This window comes from Rhinoderma darwinii, chromosome 5, assembly GCF_050947455.1.
Source record: "Rhinoderma darwinii isolate aRhiDar2 chromosome 5, aRhiDar2.hap1, whole genome shotgun sequence".
NCBI lineage: Eukaryota > Metazoa > Chordata > Amphibia > Anura > Rhinodermatidae > Rhinoderma > Rhinoderma darwinii.
In genome coordinates this window covers 148,716,509-148,736,810 of record NC_134691.1, presented here as the reverse complement: position 1 = coordinate 148,736,810, position 20,302 = coordinate 148,716,509, and the positions used below count along the sequence as shown (strand labels likewise).

The window sequence follows — 20,302 nt, the reverse complement described above, 5'->3', positions numbered from 1 at the left end:
AAGTCACCCATATTTATCACCCAAATGTGACCTATGTTGTGTTGTAGATTGTCATGTGGAGAAGTGAGTATTCTACATGTTACCTTGTTTATAGGTAACTGTTTGGCACTGGGAATTTACGGTTCACCAAGGCACAAAATAGTGTGTCGTTTTAGACTATCATTGTAAAACCGTCAATGATCTCAGTGCCAGACAGTTTCACCATGTCAATGTTTGAGTATAGGTTTTTTGGGCTGACCAACAAATTTTTTGTTTTGATTTGTTTGTATGTAATAGAGACAGTGAATTAAAGAGAATAGCATTTATAAACAAATTTTTTTTTATTGATGAAGCCATAACTGCCTTCCACAGTAACACAGAAGAAGTGTCCCATCATAAACACAAATATAAAATTTACATGCATAACACAAAAAGTTTTTGTAACATAGTCACAAAAATATAGTTCTGTTAAAAAGTCAACATCGACGGATAGGCACCAACATATAAAAGTAGAATTTTGTAGACGGAAATGGCAAAGAGATTTAGATTGAAAATACACACATGTCAACGACAAACACTAAGAAGTTATCAGCAGATGAAAAAAACTTGCTTCGTCACATGTTTATGGACCTTCACCAGCAGATGAAAACAACTTGTTTCCCTCATCTCATCATCAAACCGGATCCTTTAGCAGCAGGTGAAAACCCCTTTCTTTGTCACATATTACCACCGTACCTTCACATTGTATTACAGAACGTTTCAGCCAATCATGCGGCATGTCAAAGTTATATTTCCTACAGAAGAATAAAATAAAAAATTTATGAATGGATTGATCATCTTCAAGCGTTGCACTATGCGCAACATGGTCGCATTGGAAGAATGTCATCCCTGTCTGATCACTCTGCATAGTTTGGCTCCTCTGATGAACTTGTGTGTCATGTATGTTTATATGAACTACCTATGTTAGGGATTACTTACTTTCTAGAATTCGTAACTTATGCTGCTCAGAATGGCCTGTTCGTCTAAACGTTGGTAATCCGCTGTGGTTGCTGCTGTCGTCGTCTGTATCTGATAGCGTTGCTTTGGCTCCTGTTAAAAGAAGTACAATAATATATTTAAAAAAACATAATTTCAAATTATTGTACATTTAGGGTAGTCCCCTCGCTCCCGCACCTATTCAAAGTATCTATGCTCCTCGAATACACTCCTCACGGTTGTGTTTTCACTGGCGCGCTCCCTCTCCTCCTGGTAAACTGCTGATCAAAAAGTCACACACATTGTGTGATTAGATAAAGTGATGTACAAATAGCTGCCACACTCTAAATGCTGCAACACTCAAAATGCTGCCGCTCTGGAACTGCTGCCACTCTGGAACTGCTGCCACTCTGGAAATGCTGCCACTCTGGAAATGCTGCCACTCTGGAAATGCTGCCACTCTGGAAATGCTGCCACTCTGGAAATGCTGCCACTATGGAAATGCTGCCACTATGGAAATGCTGCCACTATGGAAATGCTGCCACTCTGCAAATGCTGCCACTCTGCAAATGCTGCCACTCTGTCAATGCTGCCACTCTGTCAATGCTGCCACTCTGTCAATGCTGCCACTCTGTCAATGCTGCCACTCTGTCAATGCTGCCACTCTGTCAATGCTGCCACTCTGTCAATGCTGCCACTCTCACAATGTACACGCTGCCACATGGTATACGCTGCCACAACGTAAATGCTGCCACACTATAAATGCTGCCACACTGTAAATGATGCCACACTGTAAATGCAGCCACACGTCTCCGCTGGTATGATGACACAGGGCTCCGCTGGTATGATGCCACACCGTACATGCAGACACACCTTACATGCAGCCACACCGTACATGCTGCCACACCGTAAATCCTGCCACACCGTAAATGCTGCCACACTATAAATGCTGCCACACTGTAAATGATGCCACACTGTAAATGCAGCCACACGTCTCCGCTGGTATGATGACACAGGGCTCCGCTGGTATGATGCCACACCGTACATGCAGACACACCTTACATGCAGCCACACCGTACATGCTGCCACACCGTAAATCCTGCCACACCGTAAATGCTGCCACACTATAAATGCTGCCACACTGTAAATGATGCCACACTGTAAATGCAGCCACACGTCTCCGCTGGTATGATGACACAGGGCTCCGCTGGTATGATGCCACACCGTACATGCAGACACACCGTACATGCTGCCACACTATAAATGCTGCCACACTATAAATAGTGCCACACTATAAATGCTGCCACACTATAAATGATGCCACAGGCCTCCGCTGCTATGATGCTACACCGTACATGCAGCCACACCTTACATGCAGCCACACCGTACATGCTGCCACACCGTAAATCCTGCCACACCGTAAATGCTGCCACACTATAAATGCTGCCACACTATAAATGATGCCACACTGTAAATGCAGCCACACGTCTCCGCTGGTATGATGACACAGGGCTCCGCTGGTATGATGCCACACCGTACATGCAGACACACCGTACATGCTGCCACACTATAAATGCTGCCACACTATAAATGCTGCCACACTATAAATGGTGCCACACTATAAATGCTGCCACACTATAAATGATGCCACAGGCCTCCGCTGCTATGATGCTACACCGTACATGCAGCCACACCTTACATGCAGCCACACCGTACATGCTGCCACACCGTAAATCCTGCCACACCGTAAATGCTGCCACACTATAAATGCTGCCACAGTGTAAATGATGCCACACTGTAAATGCAGCCACACGTCTCCGCTGGTATGATGACACAGGGCTCCGCTGGTATGATGACACACCGTCCATGCAGCCACACCGTACATGCTGCCACACTAAAAATGCTGCCACACTCTAAATGCTGCCACAATGTAAATGCTGCCACACTGTAAATGCTGCCACACTGTAAATGCTGCCACACTGTAAATGCTGCCACACTGTAAATGCTGCCACACTGTAAATGCTGCCACACTGTAAATGCTGCCACAGGCCTCCGCTGCTATGATGCTACACCGTACATGCAGCCACAACGTACATGCAGACACACCGTACATGCTGCCACACCGTACATGCTGCCACACTGTAAATGCTGCCACACTGTAAATGCTGCCACACTGTAAATGCTGCCACACTGTAAATGCAGCCACAGCCCTACGCTGGTATGATGACACAGGTCTCCGCTGGTATGATGACACAGGGCTCCGCTGGTATGATGCCACACCGTACATGCAGCCACACCGTACATGCTGCCACACTATAAATGCTGCCACACTCTAAATGATGCCACAATGTAAATGCTGCCACAATGTAAATGCTGCCACACTGTAAATGCTGCCACACTGTAAATGCAGCCCCAGACCTCCGCTGGTATGATGACACAGGTCTCCGCTGGTATGATGACCCAGGGCAGCCACACCGTACATGCTGCCACACTAAAAATGCTGCCACACTATAAATGCTGCCACAATGTAAATGCTACCACACTGTAAATGATGCCACACTGTAAATGATGCCACACTGTAAATGATGCCACACTGTAAATGATGCCACACTGTAAATACTAGCAGAGGCCTCCCTTGATATGATGCCACAGGCCTCCGCTGGTATGATGCCACAGACCTCCCCTATATGATGCCACAGGCCTCCCCTATATGATGCCACAGGCCTCCCTGATATGGCTCCATGATATGATGCCACAGGCCTCCCGTATGATGGCACAGGCTCTCCCTCTATGATGCCACAGGCCTCCCCTATATGATGCCACAGGCCTCCCCGATATGATGGCACAGGCCTCCCGTATGATGGCACAGGCCTCCACTATATGATGCCACAGGCCTCCCCTATATGATGCCACAGGCCTCCCCTATATGATGCCACAGGCCTCCCCTATATGATGCCACAGGCCTCCCTGATTTGATGGCACAGGCCTCCCGTATGATGCCACAGGCCTCCCTGATATGATGGCACCGGCCTCCCGTATGATGACACAGGCCTCCCGTATATGCCGACATAGGCCTCCCTTATATGATGCCACACATAATGCCTATTTCGCCGTTACTTACCGCCTCGCTGTTCCCCCACGGTGGTCCTCCCAAGTCGCCTCGCTCGTCCTCCTACGTCGCCTCGCTCGTCCTCCTCCGTCGCCTCGCTCGTCCTCCACCGTCGCCTCGCTCGTCCTTCCACGTCCGATTCCCTGGTACACCTCGTCCTTCCTTGTCCTCCTCGTCCGACTCGCTGCTCCTCCTCCGTCGCCTCGCTCGTCCTTCCACGTCCGACACACTGGTCCTTCCTTGGCCGCCTCGTCCTCGAAGTGTCCCCTCGCTGGTCCTGGTCCGCCTCGATGGTCCTGGTCCGCCTCGATGTTCCTGGTCAGCCTCGATGGTCCTGGTCCGCCTCGATGGTCCTGGTCCGCCTCGATGGTCCTGGTCCGCCTCGATGGTCCTGGTCCGCCTCGATGTTCCTGGTCCTCCTCAGAGCGTCTCCTCGCAGGTATGTTCGCACTACAACCTCCTTCCACTGTGTAGTCGCTTTGAAAATGGCGGCACACAATGTAAGGAGGTTTGAAGACATTGAAAGCCCTCCCTCTCCTGGCACTTGCCAGGATAAGGGAGGGGGGATTCTGTGAGCTCACTAGAGCGAGTCACTTTTCCCAAAATTTGCAGCAGAAAAGCTATGTGGTTGCTTTACCACATGCAATGCTGCAATTTTGTGAATGGCTCCATCTAGTGACCAGAAATGGTAAATACTATAAAATTGAATCCAATTGAATACAATTTATAATATTTACTGACTCTTAAAAAAAATAAAAAAAATTGGAACAATGTTTAATCACCCACACACTGAATGTTTAATTTTTAAAAAAAAAACATGTTTTTAGGGCAACACCATGCCTTTAAGGTATTTATTAAGAAGTGTTTTAAGTATTTTGACCACACAGTTTTTTTTAGTAAGAATTCATGCAATGTAGGTGTAAAAAAATATACTTTCAATTTTTTCTCAAATGTATCATTTTAAAGACAGATTTATTTGTAAAGCAAACATGAGAATGAAGAAACACACCCCAAAATGTATCACCCTGTTTCTCCTGTGTTCAACAATACCCCCATTGTGGCCCTAATTCGCTGCCTGGACACACGGCAGGGTCCAAAATGAAGGGAGCACCCGGTGGTCAGGACATATTTTGCATGAGAATGTGTTAGGACCCACTGTACATTTGGAGAGGCATTGAGCTGCCAGAACGATAGAAACACCCCGTACACGACCCCATTTCGAAAATTAAACCCCTTAAGGTATTTATTTAGGGGTGTAGTGAGTATTTTGAACCCACAGTTTTTTGCTGAATTTAATGCAAAGCAGGTGAAAAAAAAATGTATTCCACTTTTTACACAAATGTATCATTTTAAAGACAGATTTCTTTGTAAAGCGAAGATGAGAATGAAGAAACACACCCCGAAATCTATCACCCTGTTTCTCCTGTGTTAAAAAATACCCCCATTGTGGCCCTAATGCGCTGCCTGGACACATTTAGAAAACTAGATCCCTTAGGCCTCATGCACACGACCGTAAAAGCACCCGTTATTGCGGGTCGTAATTACGACCCGCAATAACGGGCTCATAGACTTCTGTTACCCATGGGTACCTTCCTGTTTTCTCACGGGAAGGTGCCCGTGCCGTTAAAAAAATAGAACATGTTCTATTTTTCTATTTTACGGGCCGTGCTGCTATACTTTATAATGATAGCACGGCCCGCAAAAGCGGCTGGCTGCCCGCGGCCGGCCGTGCCCGGCCGTGCTCGTAATTACGAGTCGTAATTACGAGCACGGTCGTGTGCATGAAGCCTTAAAGTAATTATCTAGGGGTGTAGTGAGTATTTAGATTTTTTTTTACAAATAAGTGTCATTTATAGTACACAGTACATGAAACTGAGGAAATGCACCCAAACATTTATTGCGCTGCCTCTACTGTTTTAAAAAATGCCCCCACTTAGGATGTAATTCATTGCCTGGCCGCATGGTGGGGCATAAAATGATAGGAACCCCTCTATTGTTTCCAGGACATATTTTAGCTTGAATGAGTTAATCCCTTAATGACCAGTGTATTTTAGACCTTAATGACCAAGCCATTTTTTACGTTTTTCCATCGTCTCATTCTAAGAGCTATAACCTTTTTATTTTTGCGTTGACATAGCTGTATAAGGTCTTGTTTTTTGCGGGACAAGTTGTAATTTTTAATAGCACCATTTTGGGGTACATAGAATTTATTGATTAACTTTTCTTAACTTTTTGGGGGGGGGGGAATAAAAAAAAAACAGCAATTTCGCCTCACTTTTTTGCGTCCTAAATCTACGCTGTTTACCGTGTGGTATGAATAACACAATAACTTTATTAAATGGGTTGTTGCGAATGCAACAATACCAAATTTGTATAGTTTTTGTATGTTTTACTACTTTTACAAAGTGAAAACACTTTTTTTTTTCAAAATTATTTGTTTTTGTATCTCCATATTTGAAGAGCCGTAACGTTTTTATTTTTTCGCCGATGCAATTGTAGAAGGGCTTTTTTTGCGGGACGACTTGTAGTTTTTATCAGTACCATTTTGGAGTAGATGCGACTTTTTTATCACTTTTTATCACATATTATTTAAGGCTGGATTCAAGGAAAACGGGGGTGTTACGGACGCGGCCATACCAAATTTGTGTAACTTTTTTACTTTATTTTGTTTGTTAATAATAAAGCAGTTTGTAAGGGGGAAAAGTGAGTTTTGAATTATTTTTTTTCACTTTTTTTTTTTCACCTTTTATTAAACTTTTTTATTAACTTTTTTACTAGTCCCACTAGGGGACTTCACTATGCGATTATCCTATCGCATTTATAATACACTGCAATACTTCTGTATTGCAGTGTATTATGCCTGTCCGTGTAAAACGGACAGACATCTGCTAGGTCATGCCAGAGGCATGACCTAGCAGGCATTCACTACAGGCAGACTTGGGGGCCTTTATTAGGCCCCCGGCTGCCATCGGAGACACAGACACTCAGCGATTTTATTGCCGGGTGTCAGTGGGATGAGAGGGAGCTCCCTCCCTCTCTCCAAAACAACTCAGATGCGGCGCACGCTATTGAGCACCGCATCTGAAGGGTTAAACGGGTGAGATCAATACTAATATCGATCTCACACGTTCGAGCAGGGACACCCCCATCCCTCAGCTACCTCTGATAGCTGAGAGCTCCCTGCTCAGTTTATTTATTCCGATGCAGCGACGTAAAAAGTCTATTGCATCGGAATAAAGCCCATTAGTGACCGACGTAAAAACACTATGGGGCGGTCACTAATGGGTTAAAGGCCCCACTCCTTCTTTACAAAGGATTTAGTTGGCAGAACGATGTAACACCCCCAAAAGTAACTGCATTTTGAAAACTACACCACCTAAGGTTTTCATTTAGGGATGTAGTGAGAATTTTTTTTTAGGGAGTAGTTTGAGGCCACATTTTGTGTCAGGAATGAATGCAAAAACAGTGTAAAAAATTAAATGTGGCATTTTTTCTTCACAAATGCATAATTTATAGGACATATTTTTCGTACACAGTACATGAAACTGAGCAAATGCCCCCAAAATTTATTGCGCTGCTTCTACTGTTTTCAAAAATTTTCCCACTTAGGACATAATCCATGCCTGGGCACATGGTGGGGCACAAAATGACAGGAACCCCTCTCTTTTTTTTCAGGACTTCATTTTAGCTTGAATGACTTATAGGCCCCACTCCTTTACAAAGTATTTGAGCTGGCAGAATGATGTAACACCCACAAAAGTGACCCCATTTTGAAAACTACACCCCCTAAGGCATTCATCTAGGGGTGTAGTGAGTAGTTTGAGGCCACATTTTGTTGCAGTAATTAATGCAAAGGCAGTGTAAAAATTAAAATGTGGATTTTTTTTCACAAATGTGTCACTTATAGGACATATTTTTCGTACACAGTACATGAAACGACGCAAATGTACCACAACATTTATTGCGCTGCTTCTACTGTTTTCAAAAATGCCCTCAATTGCATGGCTGCATGGTGCTGCACAAAATGTCATGAACCCCTTTATGGTTTTCAGGACATAATTTCAGCTTGAATGACTTATAGGCTCCACTTCGTCTTCACAAAGGATTTGAGCTGCCAGAACGATGTAACACCCCCAAAAGTGACCCCATTTTGAAAACTGCATTCCCTAAGGTATTCATCCAGGGGGTGTAGTGAGAATTTATTATTTTTTTGGTGAGGTATCTTTCCCTAATGATATTCATCTAAGGGTGTAGTGAGGATTATTATTTTTTTGGTGGGGGATCTTTCCCTAATGGTATTGATCTAGGGGTATAGTGAAAATTATAATTTTTTTTTGTTATTTTGGAGTTTTTCTTGTATTCCAATTTATATGTGTGCTATAGTATAATAAAAAGTGAAATGAAAAAAAAAATTGTATTGGATTGTATAATAAAATGGTAAAGAAAATGCATAAAAGGGCTAAAAGTTTTTTTTAAATCAAATAATTAATTTAGGGATGTATGGTAAACACAGAAACATTCCCTAATGCAGAGCCCTGGTTTCTCTGGGCAGGTGTCACATTGGTAACTGCTTTCCCTCCGTATTCCGTTCCTAGCACATATTTAACATTTTTTTTGGGGTCGGCTTGTTTTGGCAGTAGGGGGCACTTCGGATGGGAAATGTTGTCCTGGGAGAATTCTGCTGACTTGACTAGATGATGCCACCCCTCCCCTGCGCCTGGTCTCCAAATCTAAGATTTTTAATCACTTTTTCTTGGTAAGTAAGCAGGGGCGTAACTAGGAAAGACTGGGCCCCATAGCAAACTTTTGACTGGTGCCCCCCTCTGCTGGGTATCACACAACCCCCCCCCTTGTAGATAGTGCCTCCCTATAGATTCCACCACACAGCGCCCCCCTATAGATAGCACCATACACAGCCCCCTGTAGATAACGCCATACAGCCCCCTCTGTAGATAACGCCATACAGCCCCCCTGTAGATAACACCATACAGCCCCCTCTGTAGATAACGCCATACAGACCCCCTCTGTAGATAACGCCATACAGACCCCCCTGTAGATAACGCCATACAGACCCCCTCTGTAGATAACGCCATACAGACCCCCTCTGTAGATAACGCCATACAGCCCCCCCTGTAGATAACACCATACAGCTCCACAGGATAGGGGATACATATGTGATCGCTGGCAGCGATAAGGAGAACGGGGGACCCCGAAGTTCTCCATGACTAACCTCGGACTTCCGGCGTCTGCGCCGTTCAATAAAAATGAAAGGAGCGCTGGTCACGCATGCGCACAAGCGCGACCGGCGCTCCATTCATTTCTACGGAGCTGCCGACACAGACCCTGGAAGTCCGAGGTTTGTGATGGAGAACTTAGGGGGGGACTTTCGGTCCTGTGGATAGGGAATGCATGTCTTTTGTAGGAACAACCCCTTCAGTGGCGTCGCGCTCTAGCAGCCATAGCGGCTGCTAGCGGAGCCTGCGGCCATGGGAGGGGGCCGTGCCGGCGAGTGCCATGGGCCCCCTCATGCTGCAGGCCCCGTAGAAGTCGCTACGGCTGCTATAGCGGTAGTTACGCCACTGCGTATAGGTTTGTATGGTGTAAAACTACAGCTCCCAGCATGGCCGGAACAATGGTAAGGATATGCTGGGAGATGCGGTTTGACAAAAAAAAAAATCATACCACCATCATCTCGCTGCAGATCATACAGTGACTACAATACTGATTAGAGGCAGAATAAACATTTACATTAAGTGACTCACCGGTGACGTCTCAGATTCTAGTTCTTTTCTTCTCCCTCCGGTTCAGACATCTATGATGGATTTCTCCCGGCCATGACCCATTTCTGCAGTTTTCCGTCTAGATGTCTTCAGCTTCTCACTTTAAAAACATTTCTGCACCTATAAACAAAGTTAAAATTCTCAACACATCTAAATATAACTGTCACACACACACACACACACACACACACACACACACACACACCGTGCCCCCTGTAGATAGTGACCTACATAGAAGCCCCTGTAGATAGTGCCCACATATGGACTCCAGAGCTGCAAGGCAATAGTGCTAACCACTGAGCCACCGTGCTGCCCTACATATAGCTTCCCCTATAGTTAGTGCTCCACGTATAGCCCACCTCTGTAGATAGTTTCCCACATATAGCCCACCCCTGTAGACTGTGCACTACATATAGCCACCCTGTTGCTAGTGCCCCACAGGTAACCCACCCCTGTATATAGTGTCCCACACATAGCCCACCCCTATAGAAAGTACCCTAAAAAATAGCTCCCCTATAGATAGTGCTCTACATATAGCCCACCCCTGTATAGTGTCTCACATATACTGCCCTACATATAGACCCCCCTGTAGATAGTGGCCCACATATAGACTCCCCCCTGTATATAGTGCCCCACATATAGACCCCCCTGTATATAGTGGCCCACATATAGACCCCCCTGTATATAGTGGCCCACATATAGACTCCCCCCTGTATATAATGGCCCACATATAGAGCCCCCTGTATATAGTGGCCCACACCCCCACATATAGACCCCCCTGTATATAATGGCCCACATATAGAGCCCCCTGTATATAATGGCCCACATATAGAGCCCCCTGTATATAGTGGCCCACACCCCCACATATAGACCCCCCTGTAGCTACTGCCCCACATATAGACCCCCTATATTTAATAGCCCACATAAAGACGACCCCCCCCCTGTAGATAGACCCCCCCATTATAGATAATGCCATTCACATTTTTATGAGGAAAATAAATAAATAAACTTGACATACTCACATGATCCCATTCCCACGCTGTTCACTGGCGATGCAGACATGCTCTCTTCTGAGCATGTCTGCAGGAGCTGAACGAGCGTCCTCCAATGACGCTGATTGGCGGGGCAGAATGGCTTGCCCCGCCAATCAGCACCTTCCAAGCATGGAAGCGGCGCGATGATGTCATCGCGCCGCTAGCCAATCAGTGTCATTGTAAGGCACTGGATGGTCAGGCACGGAACATGCCCGGCCATTCAGTGCTAATACATGTATTTCGCTGCCGCTAGCACTGGGGCCCCCTCCGGTGCTAGCGACACCTACAGGCATGAGAGGGCCTGTGTAAGGCTCGGCGGCGCGGGCACCACAGTAGCGACGCTACCGCTGTAGCAGCCATAACGGCTGCTAGCGGCGCCACCGGGCATTTGGGTGGGCGTGTCGGCTGGCGGCACGGGCCCCCTCTAGCCCCGGGCCCCGTAGCAGCCGCTACTGCTGCTACCGCGGTAGTTACGCCACTGTAACTAAGATAGGATCCCTGGTTTCCCGCCTTTCTAAAAATGACAAATGAGTTCTATAGGGACACTTGAATGAGGTGAACGGACATTTTTTGTACTATATCCTGGATTTCCGGACAGCATTGTAGGGCTAAAGCATCTGGTCTGCAAGGTCCAGCCCACCCATATGTTTATTGTAGTCCTGTATGCAAACAGGCTTACAGACCGTAAGCAGTGGTGTAACTACCGCTGTAGCAGCCGTAGCAGCCCGCCGGCACGCCCCCCCCCCCTTAGCCGGAGGCTCCGCTAGCAGCCGCTATGGCTGCTACAGCGCGACGCCACTGAAGGGGTTGTTCCTACAAAAGACATGCATACATACATGTGTGATCACTGGGACGCCCAGCGATAAGGAGAACGGAGGACCAAAAGTCCCCTGAAGTTCTCCATGACAAACCTCGGACTTCCGGGGTCTGTCAGCAGCTCCATAGAAATGAATTGTGCACCGATCGCGCTTGTGCGCATGCGTGACCAGCGCTCCTTTCATTTTTATTGAATTTCGCAGAGCCCGGAAGTCCGAGGTTTGTCATGGAGAACTTTTGGGGACTTTCGGTCCCCCGTTCTCTATCACTGCCAGCGATCACACATGTATCCCCTTATCCTGTGGATAGGGGATACATCTCTTTTGTAGGACAAGCTATAGACCATTTTTTTTGGGGGGGGGGGGGGTTGGGGGCTGTATGGCGTTATCTACAGGGGGGCGGTATGGCGTTATCTACAGCAGGGGATGTATGGCGTTATCTACCGGGAGGGGCTGTGTGGCATCTACAGGGGGGGCTGTATGGCGTTATCTACAGGGGGGCTATATGCCGTTATCTACGGGGGGCTGTATGCTGTTATCTACAGGGGGGCTGTATGGCGTTATCTACAGGGGGGGCTGTATGGCGTTATCTACAGGGGGGGCTGTATCGCGTTATCTACAGGGGGCTGTATGGCGTTATCTACAGGGGGGCTGTATGGCGTTATCTACATGGGGGCTGTATGGCATTATCTACAGGGGGGCTGTATGCCGTTATCTACAGGGGGGCTGTATGCTGTTATCTACAGGGGGCTGTATGGCGTTATCTACAGGGGGGCTGTATGGCGTTATCTAAAGGGGGCTGTATAGCATTATCTACAGGGGGGCTGTATGGCCTTATCTACAGGGGGCTGTATGGCGTTATCTACAGGTGGGCTGTATGGCGTTATCTACAGGGGGAGGGCTGTATGGCATTAACTACAGGGGGGCTGTAAGGCGTTATCTACAGAGGGCTGTGTATGGTGCTATCTATAGGGGGCGCTGTGTGGCGGAATCTATAGGAAGGCACTATCTACAAGTGGGGGTTGTGTGATACCCAGGGGAGGGGGGGCCCAGTCAAAAGTTTGCTATGGGGCCCAGTCTTTCCTAGTTACGCCCCTGACCTTACGACTTGTCCCGTGTACAGGAATGTGGCTGCTGCTGTTTGGATGAATAGATGTAAACATCAGGACATCTATCTTGTGACGAAATTTGACAAGCTGCAAGTCCTCATTACAAAGTCCCCTGATTTCCCCAGCTTTTAATTTTTTGGTTGACCCTTTTGATTGCAGCGTATGGTGCCACAAGCCACCGTTTTTTTTGCAGACGGGCAGCTGAAGAGGGGTACGCTAGTGTAGAAATTATTCACATATAAATTGTACCCCTTATCCAAAAGAGGGTGCAAAAGGTCCCAGACAAATTTTCCACTGCTGTTGAGTGAAGGGAGGCATTCTGGAGGGACAATTTGTGAGTCTTTCCCTTCATACACTCTGAATTTGTGAGTGTAGCACTCTCATGCACGGCAATGTTTTTTCTGGGGTATATGTCTCTGCAAATTTTCCATTTAAATAATTTAAAAGTGGCCTAATTTTAAAAAGCCGGTCATAGCTGGGGTCACCCCTGGGTGGGCAAAGTTCATTGTCAACAAAATGAAGGAAGCGCAGTATGGTCTCAAAGCGAAGCTTCGTCATTACCTCTCTGCACATAGGGGTGTCATACAGGACATCAGATGTTCAAAAGGAGGCCCCAAAATTTTAATGTCTGCCTCATCTACTGGGCACCACACGCTATTTTTGGCGTAATAAGATGTGCGGTGACGCGATAAATTGAGCAGCATATAAATTGTTCTGCTCAACCATCAGGAGTAATAATTCCTCTAAAAAGAAGATTTAAAAAAAAGTCCTCCTCCCTAAACCCCTCAGTGCTGATTTGAATGCCCGTCACGGAATTAAATTCTGGATACACGGAGTGTATGACTCCGTGGGCACCCATTCGGGGTCAATGGCACTGTTGCTAGGTGCCTGTGGCGACTTGGCTGTGGCTACTCATCACTAGTGCTAGTGAACGATAACAAAATAAAAAATTGCTCATTTCTGTATCTGAGCAGATCAAGGTATAGGCCTCTTCTGCCGTATACAGACGCTGAGCCATTTTCTTACTATAAACCTAACGCTAGCCCTAACTAAATATTTCTAACTAATTGCCCCAGTAACTAATGCCCTGCACCTAACTTATGCTACATAATGCCTAACACTATGTAACGATAATGAACCCTACTTAATGCTACTAAATGCTACACTATTTTTTTTTTATATATATATATACGCTAAAACGACTAAAAAATGGCCATTAAAAACTGATGAACAGTCAGTTTTTCATGGCCATTTTGCATCAGTGTGTCTCCAAATTTTCATCCATTTCCAGTCCGTCTGTCCGTTTTTAATGGCCGTTTGACATCCATTTTGCATCCGCTATTCATGGCCATTAAAAAAACTGATGAATTTCATTTGTCAGGCTTCTTTTGTCCCAACCCCCTGAAAACACCCAAAGGAAGGCCATTGTCATGATTGTTTCACAGCCCCCCTGTATATGATGCCCCACAGCCTCCCTGTAGAAGATGCCACACAGAACCCCTGTATATGACACACAGACCCCCTGTAGATGATGCCACACAGACCATCTGTATATGATGCCACACAGCTCCCCTGTAGATGATTCCACACAGCCTCCCTGTATATGAAGCCACACAGCCTCCTGTATATGATGCCACACAGCTCCCCTGTAGATGATGCCACACAGCCTCCTTGTAGATGATGCCACACACCTCCCTGTATATGATGCCACACCGCTCCGATGTAGATGATGCCACACAGACCCCCTGTAGATGATGCCACAGACACCCTCCCTGTAGGAATTGTCAGGGACTGTCTCTGTAAATTCTGGACAGTCCCGGAAAATTCACTACAGTTGACCACTATGTACAATGCCCCCTGTACTAGCACCACACTACCCTTGTAGTGAGCGCAACAATACACTACATTTAACTTTTGGCTGCCCTGCATACTCACTGATGCAACGTCGTCTCTGATCTTCTTCAGGTGTGGTATCTCGTCTGCACGGGATCTGCGAAGGCGACGTTATGACGTCATCGCGTCAACTTTGCAGAACCCGTGAAGACGAGAGACTACACCTGAAGAGGATGGCGCTACATCGGTGAGTACGTCGCTGCATCTGTGAGTACGCCGCTGATAGCCAGCAAGGGAACTAGTAGTTCCCTTACCAATCCCCATTTCACACATCCGTTTTTAACGGTTGTTACATGTATTGACAGCCATTAAAAACGGATCTATTGACTTCTATGGGGGCCATCTGGCCGTGAAAATGACCAAAAATAGGACATGTCCTATTTTTTTACGCCCATTATTCACAGGCTGTTAAAAAAACCGGCCGTTTTTCACTGTGATGTGAATAAGGCCTAACTCTATAAACCTAATACTGATAAATGTTCCCTAACACTAGCCCTAACTAACTTTGTCTAACTAATTACGCCCCTAACTAACTCCACATGCCTAACTTACGCTACCTAATGCCTAACACTAACTAAACGCTAAACTATATATATATATAAATATATATATATGTATGTTTTTAAATATATATATATATTTAACTTTTTTTAAATATAATATAGGACAAAGGAGGGGGGTAAATGGGGTACTGGGGGTAATCAGTATGTATTTTTTTTTACTTTTTGAAGGCGAAAAAGCACACAGCTCCGTTCTCCTCAACGATCTGACAGGAATGAGGAGAACGGAGCTGTTTGCCCTGCCTCCCAGCCATGACAAGCTGCGATTGGTCAGTCAGATTTGACTGACCAATCACAGCGATCGCTGTACAGGGACCACTGTGATTGGTCCCTTGATGGCTCCCTGTGACAATGAGCTGTCTATGACAGCTGTTGCCAGGGACAGACACGGTGACAGTTTAAATACAGGACGGATATATCTAGCAGCCGCAGAGGACGGATATATCTGTCCTCCATCACTAAGGGGATAAGGATCTAGTAATGGTCTGAATTAATTTTGTCATCTGCTTTGGTGTCTATGCAGGTAACATGGGTGCCACGTGTGAGAAGGAGGTGATCTATTTAAAAGTCATCTTCATTTCTATGGTTACGATAAATAATGTATAAACTGAAAGGCATTCTTTAAAAGGAATTTGCAACAAGCTGTGATAAGTAGGAGAAGAAAAATTATTATATGGCTTTCACAATGCTAATGCTGGTTTGAAAATATTTCCATGATTAAGATCTTTGTACCTAGAAATGTAGAAAATATTTACTGAGCTGTTTTGCAATTATTTAGTAGAGGAAACATAAACAATATCTGAACAAATCCAATATTAATTGGATCTTAAGATCCAATAACATTTTAAAGTTTTAAATATTTCTAACCTTTGACCCATCTTCAAAATCCAAATATTCTAGAAGTACGAGGTGAATAATAGAAAACAAACAACCTTTTAGTGACAAGCCTATTTTAAGCCTTGAAGGCTATGAACACTTTTCTATATCATGTTTGAGTAGATTTTAAGCAACTTTTAACAATTTTTTTTTTTTAAAGTTTACTTTTTGAGATAAAGCTTCTATGTATCCTGTATACATAGAAGCTGTATCTTGCCGTCAAAGCCGATTCTGTTAGGTTAGTTGGACTGACAGCTCGCCTAAAAGCTTGTCCTGCGTCTTTAACACGAAGAACACAGCTAAAAACTATCACATTTAAAGAGGCTCTGTCACCAGATTATAAGTACCCTATCTCCTACATAACCTTATCGGCGCTGTAATGTAGATAACAACAGTGGTTTTTATTTTGAAAAACGATCATTTTTGAGGAAGTTATGAGCAATTTTAGATTTATGCTAATTAGTTTCTTAATAGACAACTGGGCGTTTTTTACCTTTTGACCAAGTGGGCATTGTAAAGAGAAGTGTATGACGCTGACCAATCAGCGTCATACACTTCTCTCCAGTCATGTCCATTTGTATTCTGCATAGCGTGATCTCGCGAGATCACGCTGTGCTGTCACAAGTGTCTTGAGAGTGAGAGATCACGCTGTGCAGTGAATATAAATGGACATGAATGGAGAGAAGTGTATGAAGCGTCATACACTTCTCTTTACAACGCCCAGTTGGTCAAAAGGTAAAAAATGCCCAGTTGTCTATTAACCCCTTCATGACTGAGACTGTTTTGGCCTTCAGGATGAAGCCGATTTTTCAAATCTGACATGTGTCAATTTATGTGGTAATAACTTCGGAATGCTTTTACCTATCCAAGTGATTCTGAGATTGTTTTCTCATGACATATTGCACTTTATGTTAGGGAAAATATTTGGTCGATAAATGCAATATTTATTTGTAAAAAACACCAAGAAAATTTGTAAAAATTTGCATTTTTCTAAATTTAAATGTATCTACTTGTAAAACAGATAGTAATACCACACAAAATAGTTACTAGTTTACATTTTACATATGTCTACTTTATGTTTGCATTGTTTTTTGAACATTCTTTTATTTTTCTAGGACGTTACAAGGCTTGGAACTTTAGCAGCAATTTCTCATATTTTCAAGAACATATCAAAAGCCTATTTATTCAAGGACCAGTTCAGTTCTTAAGTGGCTTTGAGGGCCTTACATATTAGAAAGTCCCCATAAATCACCCCATTTTTAAAACTGCACCCCTCAAAGTATTCAAAACAGCATTCAGAAAGTATTTTAACTCTTTAGACTTTTCACAAGAATTATAGCAGAGCAGATTCATTTGTAATACATTTTTTTCTGTACCACAGAAGGTTTTACCCGAGAAATGCAACTCAATATTTATTGCCCAAATTCTTTAATTTTTAGAAATATCCCACAAGTGGCCCTAGTGTGCTACTGGACTGATACACAGGTCTCAGAAACAAAGGAGCACCTAGAGGATTTTGGGGCCTCCTTTTTTTAGAATATATTTTAGGCACCATGTCAGGTTTGAAGCGGTCTTGTGCTGCCAAAACAGTAAAGAACCCCCAAAAGTTACCCCATTTTGGAAACTACTCCCCTCAAGGAATTTATCTAGGGGTATAGTTGGAATTTTGAACCCAAAGTTTTTTTTTCTAAATTTATTTGAATTAGTATGTGAAGGTGAAAATCTACTTTTTTTCTGAAAAAACGTATACATTTTTACAAGGAATAAAGTAGAAAAAACACCCCAACATATGTAAAGCAGTTTCTTCCGATTATAGCAATACCCCATATGTGGTAATAAACTACTGTTTGGAACCACAGCAGGGCTCAGAAGAGAAGGAGCACCATTTGGATTTTGGATTTCTGATTTTGCTGGAATAGTTTTCAGTGCCGTGTCACGTTTGCAATGCACTGGAGGGACCAAAACAGTGGAAACCCCCCAAAAGTGACCCCATTTTGGAAACTACACCCCTCAAGGAATTTTTCTTGGGGCAAAGTTAGTATTTTGACCCCACAGTTGTTTTGCTGAATTCATTGGAATTAGTCTGTAAAGGTAAAAATCTACTTTTTTTCTGAAAAAACTTAGACATTTTTAATTTTTACAAGGAATAAAGGAGAAAAAGCACCCCAACATTTGTAAAACAATTTCTCCCGATTCGCCATATGTGGTAATAAACTGCTGTTTGGACCCACAGCGGGGCTTAAAAGGGAAGGAGCGCTATTTGGCTTTTGGAGCTCAAATTTAGCTGAAATGGTTTTCGGGTGTCATGTCGAATTTGCAAAGCCCCCGATGGAACAAAACAGTGGAACCCCCCCAAAAGTAACCCAATTTGGCAAACTACACCACTTAAGCAATCTATCTAGGGGTATAGTGGGTATTAAGACCCCACAGGTCTTTTGCAGAATTCATTAGAATTAGGCCGTGAAAATTAATATCAACATTATTTCCACTAAAATGTTGAATAGTTTAAATTTCACAAAGCGGAAAAAGCAAGGAGGAAAAAGCAAAATTTGTAAAGCAATTACGGCTATACCTCACAAGTGGTCATAAATGTTTTTTTATTAGAAAGTAGTTAACCCTTTTCGGACTGATCCATGTTTTGCTTTTAGTTTTTCCCTCCCCGCATTCCGAGAGCCATAACATTTTTATTTTTCCGTCAATAGAGCGTTGTGAGGGCTTATTTTTTGCGGGACGAGCTGTAGTTTTTATTGGTACCATTTTTTTCCACTAATAATAACTATTTACTTTTGTTTTTACACATTCTATTAGTTCCCCTAGGGGACTTGAACCAGCAATTAGTAGATAGCTGGTACAATACACTGCAATACTAGTGTATTGCAGTATATTGTCATTTTTACAGGCTCCTGTAACAGCGCAATCACTGTTTCTGTCCGTTAGTCCCCTGTGTCAGCTGTAATACACAGCTGACACCCGCAGCATATGGCGCGGTCTCAGCGCATGAGCCCGCTCCATAAATCACCCCACCACACCACGACATGCTATTAAGTCGTGGTGCGCGAAGGGTTTAATGCGCAGCGTGAGTGCAGAGTGAAAATAAAAATTTTCCACTGATGTGCCATTTTAGTGCACTATATGTTATGCTCAGTTTGTGCCACTGAAGACAAATAACTCATAAAATATTAACCGGATTCTCCCGGGTAATGCGATTTCATATCTATGGACGTAAACTGCTGTTTGGACATGTTGTAGGGCTCAGAAGGGAGGGAGCGTCATTTGGCTTTAGGGAGCGCAGATTTAGCTTGGTAGTTGTTCTGTTTGGCGTTTTGCTGGTATTCCAGTTTATAATGTGGGGGCATATGTAGGTTGGGCAGAGTACATCAGGGGCATAATAAGAGGGTATAATAATGGGGTAAATAAATAATAATCCGCAGATATGTGGCCAGTGTCGCACTGATAAATGGCGCCCGATCTTATCCGCTTTTGGAACACTGCACGTTTTGCATCGCCATATTCTGGGAGCCAGAACTTTTTTCACCACCGGAGCTGTGTGAGGGCTTATTTTTTTGCGGGACAATCTGTAGTTTTCATTGGTATCATTTTTGGGGTACATGCGATTTTTTGGATCACTTTTTATTCAACTTTTCGGCAAGCACGCTGGGCTATAAAAGACCATTTTACTTTATTCTGCGGGTCGGTACGATTACAGCAATACCATATATATATATATATATATATATATATATATATATATATATATAGTTTTTGTTATGTTTTGCAGCGTTTGCACAATAAAATCACTTATTTATAACATAAATTATTTTTTGTGTCACCATATTCTGTGAGCCATAACTTTTTTATTTTTCTGTCAAAAAGCTGTGTAAGGGCTTGTTTTTTGTGGGATGGGTTGTAGTTTTTATTGGTACTATTTTGGCATGCATGCGACTTTTTGATCACTTTTTTTTGTATATTTTGGGAGGGGGGGGGTGACCAAAACATAGTGATTCTGGCATAGTTTTTCATTTATTTTATTTGCGGTGTTCACCGGGCGGAAAAAAGAAAATAATAGTTTTATAGTTGGGGTCGTTACGAACGCAGTGATACCAAATATGTATACTTTTTTTTACGTCTTAATTTTTTCCTATAATAAAAGACTTATTATAGGAATAAAAGCA

General features: G+C 44.0%; 1 long non-coding RNA gene across 3 annotated transcripts; it reads right to left on the bottom strand.

The window, feature by feature from the left end:
* Positions 1 to 245: 245 nt before the first annotated feature.
* On the bottom strand, positions 246 to 4,656 carry LOC142651658 (uncharacterized). Of its 3 annotated transcripts, none has more exons than XR_012847675.1 (4): positions 4,076 to 4,656; positions 1,153 to 1,235; positions 958 to 1,068; positions 246 to 773 (listed from the first exon to the last, which is right to left on the bottom strand). It is a non-coding gene; the product is annotated as an uncharacterized LOC142651658 (long non-coding RNA). The 3 variants fall into 3 exon arrangements; XR_012847676.1 differs by having other exon boundaries at positions 1,153 to 1,232; XR_012847674.1 differs by lacking the exon at positions 4,076 to 4,656 and having other exon boundaries at positions 1,153 to 1,384.
* Between the last annotated feature and the right edge of the window lie 15,646 nt (positions 4,657 to 20,302).